Here is a 10046-nt window from a genome sequence, read left to right as displayed (position 1 = left end):
GCATGTGTATGTTTGTGACTCGTTCTGCTTAAGTGAGTGAGATCCATGTCTTGTTTTGATGCCTTTGTGATTTGTCTAAGTGTTGTGTGCTTGCCTTGCTCCCTCCTTGATGTGAAACCTAGGTCACACCTTGCCTAAGTTATGATTAGCCGATGTTATGCCAAGCCTAGGTTACGTTACGCCTAGACCATTCCAAGCCGAGGTCATCCTCAGCCTAGAAGTATCTTGGAACCCCTTTGTTGACCTCCATCCTTGCTTTGACGCATTGGCCGAGATGTTACCTTTGCACCCAAGTGATATCGTCCTGGAGTGGTATGACCTAGACCAAGGTATGGCACATCTAGGCCAAGGTGTGGCACAGCTTAGTCAAGAGTTGTCCTTCCTAGCCGAGGTCATTGTCACCTTAGTTGCCGAAGCCCTTTTGTTAGCCGATGTCATTGCCTCGTCTGAGAGCCCATACCGCTTTACTTGTTGAACACCCTTTCGCCATGCTTTGTCTGGTCTGTCAGCCACTTTTTCAGGGAAAACCCAACCAGTCGCCGCCACGTGTCCCCGCTGAGGGTTAACCCCAGAACTGGGTAAGGGAAACTATCATTTGGTATCATAACCTTGCCTTTTAGAGAGAGAAGCTCTAGGAGGAAGAGGAAGTTTTAGAGTGAGAAAGTAAGTCTTCAAGCTTGATTCCAAGAGATCGAAGCGTTAGATTCGTATATTGAGGTTAGATCCTTGACTTACTCTTGTTGTTCCTTGTGTTTATCTAGCTGCATTGCATGATCGAACCTGTTTTGCATGTCATGCACTAATTTGAAACTGATTTTAGAAAGAGAAAATAATGTTCATACGTTTTGAAGAAAAAGTCTTGTTTTGATCTGGAAGCTTGCATAGAGAATCATGTTTTTGTGTTTATTTCCGCAAGAACTTCAAGTATGGGTACCCAGGTCCATGTTTTCAAACTCGTAGTATGAAAATCCCAGATTTTGTAATAACGGGTTGTAAATGAGCATTCATATTCTTCATGTTTTCGTACTCATGTTCTTCATGTTCGTCAGCAGAGGGAAACCCAGAGTTTCCCGACCTCTTTTCCTTGCATGTGGCCCTCGGGGACACACCTCGGCAAGGAGGTGTGGAACCTCGGCCTAGACCTGGTTAGTGCCCAGCATGTTTTTCCGAGATCATTGGTATGCATATGAAACTTGTTTGAAAGTGCATTCAATAGGCTTTGCCATGTGTTTGTAGGACTTGGGCTTGTCTCGACCCCGACGTTTGAAGAGCTAAGTGAGTGGTATTTTTAATAAAGCTATGTTATACTTGTTTTGATAAATCTCGTTTTGCTTTGTTTTGATGAAAAGTATTTGATTTAGCATGAATGACTATCCCTATTTGTATATCAAGCACTATCTTGTTTTGATGACATGTCTTGAAAGTCCTTAGTGTCAGGGGACTATAATGCAACTGCACTCTTGTCTTGAAAGTCCTTAGTGCCAGGGGACTATAATGCAACTGCACTCTTGTCTTGAAAGTCCTTAGTGCCAGGGGACTATAATGCAACTGCACTCCTGTCTTGAAAGTCCTTAGTGCCAGGGGACTATAATGCAACTGCACTCTTGTCTTGACATGTCATCGCCCCTTTGTAATATGTTAGTGAACTTGATTTTTCCCCTTGATTGTAAAGTATGCTATGTATTGTTTTGAAAGAGACCCTGGATATCAATCATGCAAAAACCTTTATTTCTAATATCATTCACTGAGTATCCAAGCTCACCCTCTCTATATATATGTAGGTGATGAACAAGAAGGCAATGAGGCCTAGACGTAATGCCGACATGTTTTTGGGTGCATTGCCGACCTGTTTTGGGATTGCATTTTGTACCATCTTGAAGATCATGCTTCTTAGCTTATGTTTCATGTGTACTTGTATACGGCGGCTTGAGAAGCCTTTTGGTCAAGATGTATTTTGTATCTTATTTCCTTATTGTATTTAACTTTAAGACTTTGTAAAAATGTATGTCATTCCATTGGACTTATGCACGACTCTTATGGACTACTCAGATTTTTGTATATATTGCTTCCGCACTTGTAAGCCCCATATTTCATACTCTGATCGTGTGTAAGTCGGCCTTCGGTAACCTCGGGTTACTGGCCATCACGGCACCAAACTACTAGGGGCGGTTTGGGGGCGTGACAGGTAGTGTCATGCCAACTCATGTCCGAGTGGGAGATGTTAGAAATTGGGCGTCCATGTGGCATGACCCTTAGAACCTTTTGAACCTTATCCAAATGGGTTTTGAATTTGAATTCAAACCTATTTGGATAGCCACTCAGGATATATATCTATCATATCATGATATGGATAGATGATATAGATATCAGATATTATCTCATATAACAAATATGGATAAATGAGATAAATAGATTATATATCTGATATATGGGATATGGGTGATTAAGTGAAAAATAACGTATGTTTGAGTTTTTTCCCATATACTGACTCTCTTCCAAAAACAATGATCAAAGCCATTTGCATTGTGGTTTGTGTGGGTGATATTCACTATTGTAATATCACCCCATTGCTGGGTTGATTGACCAGATTCAGGAAGCGCGTGACTTACCCACGGGATCCTTCAATTCAGACTCTGTTTGAATGGTATGACCATAATATTTATTCCGCTGCGTTATACTTTGTTTACAATTCACAATATAGCCAGTAACAAATTTTCATTGTAAGTTTCTTCTTCTTCTAGAGAATGCATATGGTTATAATATTGCTTATGCATTTATATTTTGTAATTTCCATGATTTCATAGTTCAAAATTTTTATAAGGTTTGCTTTTAATTTTTGGATTTTATAGTTGGTGCATTTTTTCTTGAATAATGTTATACTTATTATATTTTTATATTATATTATAGGGAAAATTACATATACCCCCTCGAGGTTTGGCTAAATTATAAATACCCCCCTAAGGTTTGAGAATTTACAAATTCCCCCCTGAATCCTATATTTGCATAACAAATGAGGGGGTAATTTGTTATGAAATTTAAACTTCAAGGGGCAAATTGTTATGAAAATACAAACCTTAGGGGGCGGGATGTAATTTCCGAATCCTCAGGGGTATCTATAATTTAGCCACACCTCAAGGAAGGTATATGTAATTTGCCCTATATTATACCGCGTGACTAAGTTTATTTAGTTGTAATTTTAACTTATAATTCATTTGATATTTTTATTGCTTATTTGGCTAAAAAATAGAGGTTTTTTAAACTATAATTTGTAACTTTTTTTTAAAAAACTTATTTGAAACCCTTAAATACATATAAATATAAGAGTCTCATATCTTTCGTCTTAGTAATAACGTTTGAGGCATTATGCATATTTACACAATAAAAATGTTATATAGATTATCGAAAGCTATACTGCACCAAATAAATTTACAACTTATTTTAAGTTAATAATTTAAAAATTATACTTACAATTTATAACTATTATATGGGTCATGCCAAACATTAAACAAAATTTAAGAAATACAATGTGCATTTAGATTAGAGCCTATGTTACATAAGTTTAATAATGACCCTGAAGATGCTGCACTAACATGTGGATGGTTTTCCTAAATAAATATTCGCCAAAATTTTGAATGAGAAAATTTTGTTTAAAAAATGGGTTGATGATTAAATTTAGAGCATATTTGATAAAACTTAATTATTGATTCTGTAATGCTAAAAGTTTTAATAAAGTACAAAAATTTTAGATTACATAAATTTATTCATAAATATTAAATGTGAAAAATGCTTGGAGCATTTGAAAATATTAAATTTATTAATAAATATTAAATTTTCAAATGCTAAAAGAACTATTTAATTAAATATAGAATTTTTTAATAAAAATAGTTGGTTAATAAAGTTATTTCATACATATGTATAATGTATCATGTCCATTTTTTTTAAAAGTTTGTGATTAACTCTTAAAAATTTATAAAATTCTTATTTAAAATGTGGATTATGCATAAATTTATTAACAAATGAGAAAAAAAATTATAAATTCACATATAGTACATGTATTACCTTTTATTTGAATTATGCTAACTATAAGCCGAGTAGTCATTCCGACTGAAGTTACCCACTGAATAAATATCGAGTTTTACGTATTGGCCATTAAAATGGTCTAACACAATTTCAATCAAATATACAATAAAAAACATAGGCCTATGGGCTAGAGTTAAGTTGTTTTATATACATATTCAGTTTAATTTATTTGTTTAGTATATTAGTTTTAAATTTTTTTAATATAAAACAATTAAAAAATATATAAAAAATTAAAAATGATCTATAGTGGTGATCAAATTAAGAAAATGACTTTAGGATTTGCAAAATATTCAATTGGTCTAACCTCTGAAAAATTAGTAAATATAATTAACTAATATTTAATGAGATTGTTTTAGAGGTTATACCTAGCAACCTAGCTGGATCGAAATCATCGAAATCTTATTTAAGGAGTGGATTGAAGATTGGAGTTGCTGATATTCTTTTTTTTTTTCTATTTTTTTTATTCTTCAATTTTGATTGATTAGATTTTACAAAATAGATAAGATAATTGATTTTACATAATAGATATGAGATAATTGGTAAATTGAAAAACTAAAATTACGAAATTCATCAAAACGAAATATATTTATATTTTATCATAAATATAATTATTATATGAGAACTAATTAATGTTAAATAAATTTTCTTTTATATTATAAGTAAAGTTTTTGTTATAATTTAATTTTAAACATAATTTCTAATTATTTATTTTAATTCGTACATGGTACTGGTATTATGCTAGCATAATATTATAATAAAACTTAATAAGTTACAATCATAATATTGAAGATCAAATACACGGCATAATTTATATTAGCCTCCTAATTAGACTGTGCAAAAATATCGGCAAATCCGCTCTGAATCGCACCGAACCACGTATTTTTTCATTTCTGGAGCCAGGTTAAGCTTCCAGCAGTGACGGGTTGGCGCGGGTGGTGGTTTGAAAATGCCAACCTGCCTAATAAGCCAACCTGACCCGCAAGGTTTCATATACTCACACCAAATGTACATACAATACGCTCACACACACACATACAATAATTTCTTAATCAAACCTAATTAATACCCAAACATCTCATCTCATTCATCATCGCTGCTGCTCTCTGTTCTTGTTCCTCCTCCTTACCTTGTCGATCGGCACTGCCCTCGCCTCGCCGTCGCTGCTGTCCACTCACGGCCGTTGCTCTCTGCTCGTCGGTACATGGCTCTTTTTTCTCTCTCTCTCTCTCTCTTTCTCTCTGCTCTCTCTTTTTCTTCTGCTGGTTCTGTTGTGAGCTTGGATATCCTCTTGTTGACCTATTGTGAGATGTGGACACACATGGTCAAAATGTGTGTTTTGGGAGTGCAACCTAAATGTAGAAAAGGCATCTTCTTGAAATGAATATGAGCAGCAAGTAACATGTCCATTAAATTTAAAATGCAGAAAAGGCAGCTTCTTGTTGGGATAATCAATCTGGGGCACTAGGCTCTGTTTGCGTAAAGTGTTTGTTTTTGGACCCAAACCCACCTTCATGTGGGTGAGGGAACCGTAGAAGAAGGTGCTCTTCTTCCAATTATTCTTTGTTCAGTTTAGAAATAAAGAATAATTTTCAGGTCCATTACCTACTAATTTTGCTTTTCATAATTTTTTCAATAGTTTCTGGGTGAAAATTATTTATTTTCTTAAGCTTTTTCTGAGCCCTGGGCCTGAACAGAATCTTAGATTAGAATTGAGTTCAAACCCTTATTTTCCTTTGCATGAAGTCAAAAAAGTCATGAATTTTTTCTTTAAATTAGATTTGATGTTTTATGAATAATTTTGGCTGTTGGCCATTTTTTATTTAGTTGTTAGCAGCTTGTAAATGGTGCATTTTGTAGGAAAGATTTTTTTTTTTTTTTGATCCGCAAAGAAAAATTCCATTAAAAACATGAAATTTACAGGTACAAGAAAATAAAACGCAATGAGAGAGATTCGAAGAGTAAACCTCACTCTCCTACTACTGCTACTCGCGATCTTACAACCAACCCCTTAACCTCATGATTTTATATTTTAAAATGCAACAATAAAATAAAATAAACCATATTCTTGAGCCCCCACCTAAACAAGAGAAAAAGAAAAAAACTCTGAAACACTCCCCAGGTACACCCCCCAAACACTGTAACACTCAAGAGCCCCTCACTTCAGACTCAACCACTGCAACACTCTTGAGCCCCACGCCTGGCCTGAACACAGCCAAGGCTACACCTACTGAATGCACCCAAGGTCACACTCCACCCATCTGAACACAGCCACCGACCAACCACCCATCCTTTCTGATTCAAACTCCGGGCAGTCAATGCATCCGATCACACCCAAGGACCCACTGCCATCTCCACACTCATGCCCACCTGCTGCTACACCACGCTTATGCTGCTGCAACTCCCAAAACCCACACCCAAGGACCCACTGCCATCTCCACACTCATGCCCACCTGCTGCTACACCACATCCTTGCTGCTACACCTCCCTCGGTTGATCCTCTTTGTAGACCCGGCTCCATTTCCCTCTTTCCGGACCGCAAACTCTGACCACCATAGAGTTGAAACGGAAATCACCCCTCAAACTTTCACACACATGGAGCGCTCGAATGAAGATCCTAAACTCTGGATCCTCCACCCCTCAAACTCCCGCTCGCAGAGAAGTGCCCGAATAAAGTTCCAGAACCAACCCACCCATGGTCAACGCAACCACTCTACACCGGAACCCATGGCCGAAACACCACTACCACCGAACCTCTTCATTCGAAGAAAGAACCCACCAAAACCACCTATCAACACTGTGAAAAACAAACTTCCTAAACAACAGCATCCTAATCAAATCTAGAGATTAGATCTGAAAAGGAGAAAAATAGAAAACAAATGGGGGCTCAAGATTATTAGAAGAAAAGAGCATCAAACACAAGAAGAGAAGCTAGGCCAGCCAACCACCATGGCCAAAGGCGGCGGCGGCCGACTGGCCAGCAGTGAGGCCCGAGAATGAGGTTTTTTAGAGAGAGAGTTTTTTAAAACGAGAGAGAGAAGATTCACTATGGGCTGCAAGTGTTGTGATGGCACAGGAGGAGGAGAATGCACAAGTACATGGGTTGAGCCTTGTTCTTTGTAGGAAAGATTTGCCATGGATTAGTAATGATTTTAGTCAATAAATGGAGGAAAGAGCTTATAATCCCTGAAGTTTGACATTTATGTGGATTAGCTCTAGAATTTATGTTACCCTCATTCAATTACTATTAGACAAATAATTAAATCAACTGCTTAGAGAGCAAAAACACAATTCAGTCCAAGTCCATAATATTTTAAAAACACAATCCATAATATTGCTAAAAATTAATTTGAAACATTCTTTGTCAGTTTTAAATATTTCTACTTATCATCATTGTAAATTTTTTTTATTTTGTACTAGATAATGGACGAGGGAAATACAAGTAATAGTTGTTTTGACGGTGGCAACTCTCCTACACCAATCCAAGTCCCAACTGCAGAATCAACTACTGGTACTAGTTCTTGAGGTTAGACTTGATTCTTATTCTTGAAATTATAGTTGAGTTTGATGATTAGATTAACTTTTAGTTTACTAGTTTGTCAATGTTTAATGTTAGATTACATGAATGAACATCTATTTTAATTTTGACTATTTTTGTTAATATATAAATTAGATATTTTAACTCTTTAATTCAAATTTTGTAATTTAAATTATGTTTTTTTATAAACCGCCCATCCGCCCGAACCATCAAGTTGAAACCGCCATTATTTGCCAATGGAACCGCTGTTTTTTGATAAAGAAAATGACAATTTTTAATCACATTTTCATCAATCCGCCACCCGTCGTACATTTCTATTTTACTCTTGAACCGCACCAACCCGCACCACGCACTCCCCTACTCCTAATGATGTGTTGGTTTCTTTGTTGAGTTGGTTGTTGGGTTTATGAGGCGTCTTTATTAAGTTAGTTGTTAGATTATAATTAATCAAATATAGTTATTTTTATATTTTTAAATATTCTCTTGTTAATAATTGACCAAATAAAAAATATAAAAAAGACTCATTAACAACCTGTAAACCAAACAACTTGAGGATTCTTCCCCTCACCTTCGTAACCTTTGCCTCACAATTTCAACTTACCCTTTTGTCACACAATTCCTCTCATCTTTTCTTTTAGTTCTTTTGGGGTTTGTTTATTCTCCATCAAACATTTCCAACCCCTCAGAAGAAGTTACAGATTTCTTCGTTTTGCAATTAACAAGGTAACAATTATCTTTTCTGCATGATTTCATGGCTTTTTATTTTATTTTATTTTTTTTCTCCCTTTCTTTCTTTGGTCTATGCTTGAACTTTGTGGTTATTTTGGAATGTTTGCACATGTCTATCATTAGTAGTATTGCAAACTGTTTGACCTGGTTGTAAAGACTTGGGCCTTTGACAAGTAGTTTTCATTATGATCTCAGATTCAAAATTTCTTAAATGCATATAATTTTTAGGATCAAGTCCAATTGGACCTCTTGATAGTGGATAGTAAGATTGATCCGCCGATTAATCAGTCCATTTCTCACCATCTATCACCTTACTTAACTATCTAAACAAAAGATTTCCAATTCTCAAACCAAACCCCTCCATCCGGACAGAGTGTTAACCAAACAGAGATTATTACATAGAACTTTAGAAAGAGTGTTGAAGTGTTCACAGGTAGTAAGCAATAACAGTTCAATGATAGAAAAGTTCACAGTTTGAAAACTCTGCTATACTCTGTTTTGTTCTAAACTCTGCTTGGGCTTTCAATCTTCAATGCGGAGGATGGTGGTCGCGAGACATAGAAGAGAGGGCGAGAGAAGATCAGTGATCGTTGGTCGCAAGAGGACAGAGGAGGGCGGAGGACATCGGTGGTCGGATCTCGTTGTCGGTGTAAAAACTATCCAAACAATCAAACTGATTATCACAAGCCCTAAATCAATTTGTCAAAAATAGAAATACATACATATATCACAGATACATGCACATACATACACCAAGGATAGTTTTTTTTCCTAAAGTTTCTTAAAGTGATGTATTGTATGGGTGAGATTTAATCCTAAAAAATTGATGTGACTTGTCATTAAATCTCAACCATACAACACACTACTCTAGGAAACTTTAGGAAAAAAAAACTCTAGAGGATCCTTGCTCTATGACACCGATTATCCAAACTGATTAGTTAAAAATTACTCAAACAAAAATCCCTAAACCCTCAAAATTCCTTCATTTGTAAATACAGACATATTGAATGATTTTTTTTCCATTAACCTTATCATACTCACACAACACATATGGAAGAGATTTGTCAACGAACTTACTTGAAAGTCCTAAATAATAAATAAAATTGATTAAAATCTTTCAACCACAGCCGTGACTCAAACCCTTATCTTTTTAATTAATAGTCTATCAAAACTAACGAAATTGTGTGTTCTACGTGTGGAGGGGGAAAAAATATATAAAATGACACAACTTTGATTGTTCATCATTATTATTTTATTTATTTTTAAATTGTTTTATTTGCACATAGTTTATGAATTTTGTGATTTATTTATAGGGAAAATATTACATTAGTGCAAATCAGTGAAAAACTTTATAAATATTAATAATTAAAAGTGTAAATTTTTTTATAAATTTTTTTATTTTTTCTTGATATCACTGGGATGTAATTACCCCTTATCTATAAAGAATAAAAAAATAAAAATTATGTATTATTATAATTATCATTATAAAAAAGTTCTTTCATAATTTACCTGCCTTAATAAAGTATTAATATTATGGGTTGAGTTTCTTTTAAGTTTAGATTTAAATTTGACTGTTATGTTTGGCCTCATTGGGAGCACTACGGGTCCTATTTTGATGATCAAAACCATTTATTTTGTGGAGTTTTGTTTAATAATTGTAACATTTCCAGTTTATTGTGTGTCTTAAAAAAAGAAAAAAGAA

The sequence above is a fragment of the Camellia sinensis genome, chromosome 6, assembly GCF_055761805.1.
Source record: "Camellia sinensis isolate YWXY chromosome 6, ASM5576180v1, whole genome shotgun sequence".
Lineage (NCBI taxonomy): Eukaryota > Viridiplantae > Streptophyta > Magnoliopsida > Ericales > Theaceae > Camellia > Camellia sinensis.
The sequence above is the reverse complement of the archived record's forward strand: the minus strand, read 5'-3'. Positions refer to the sequence as shown.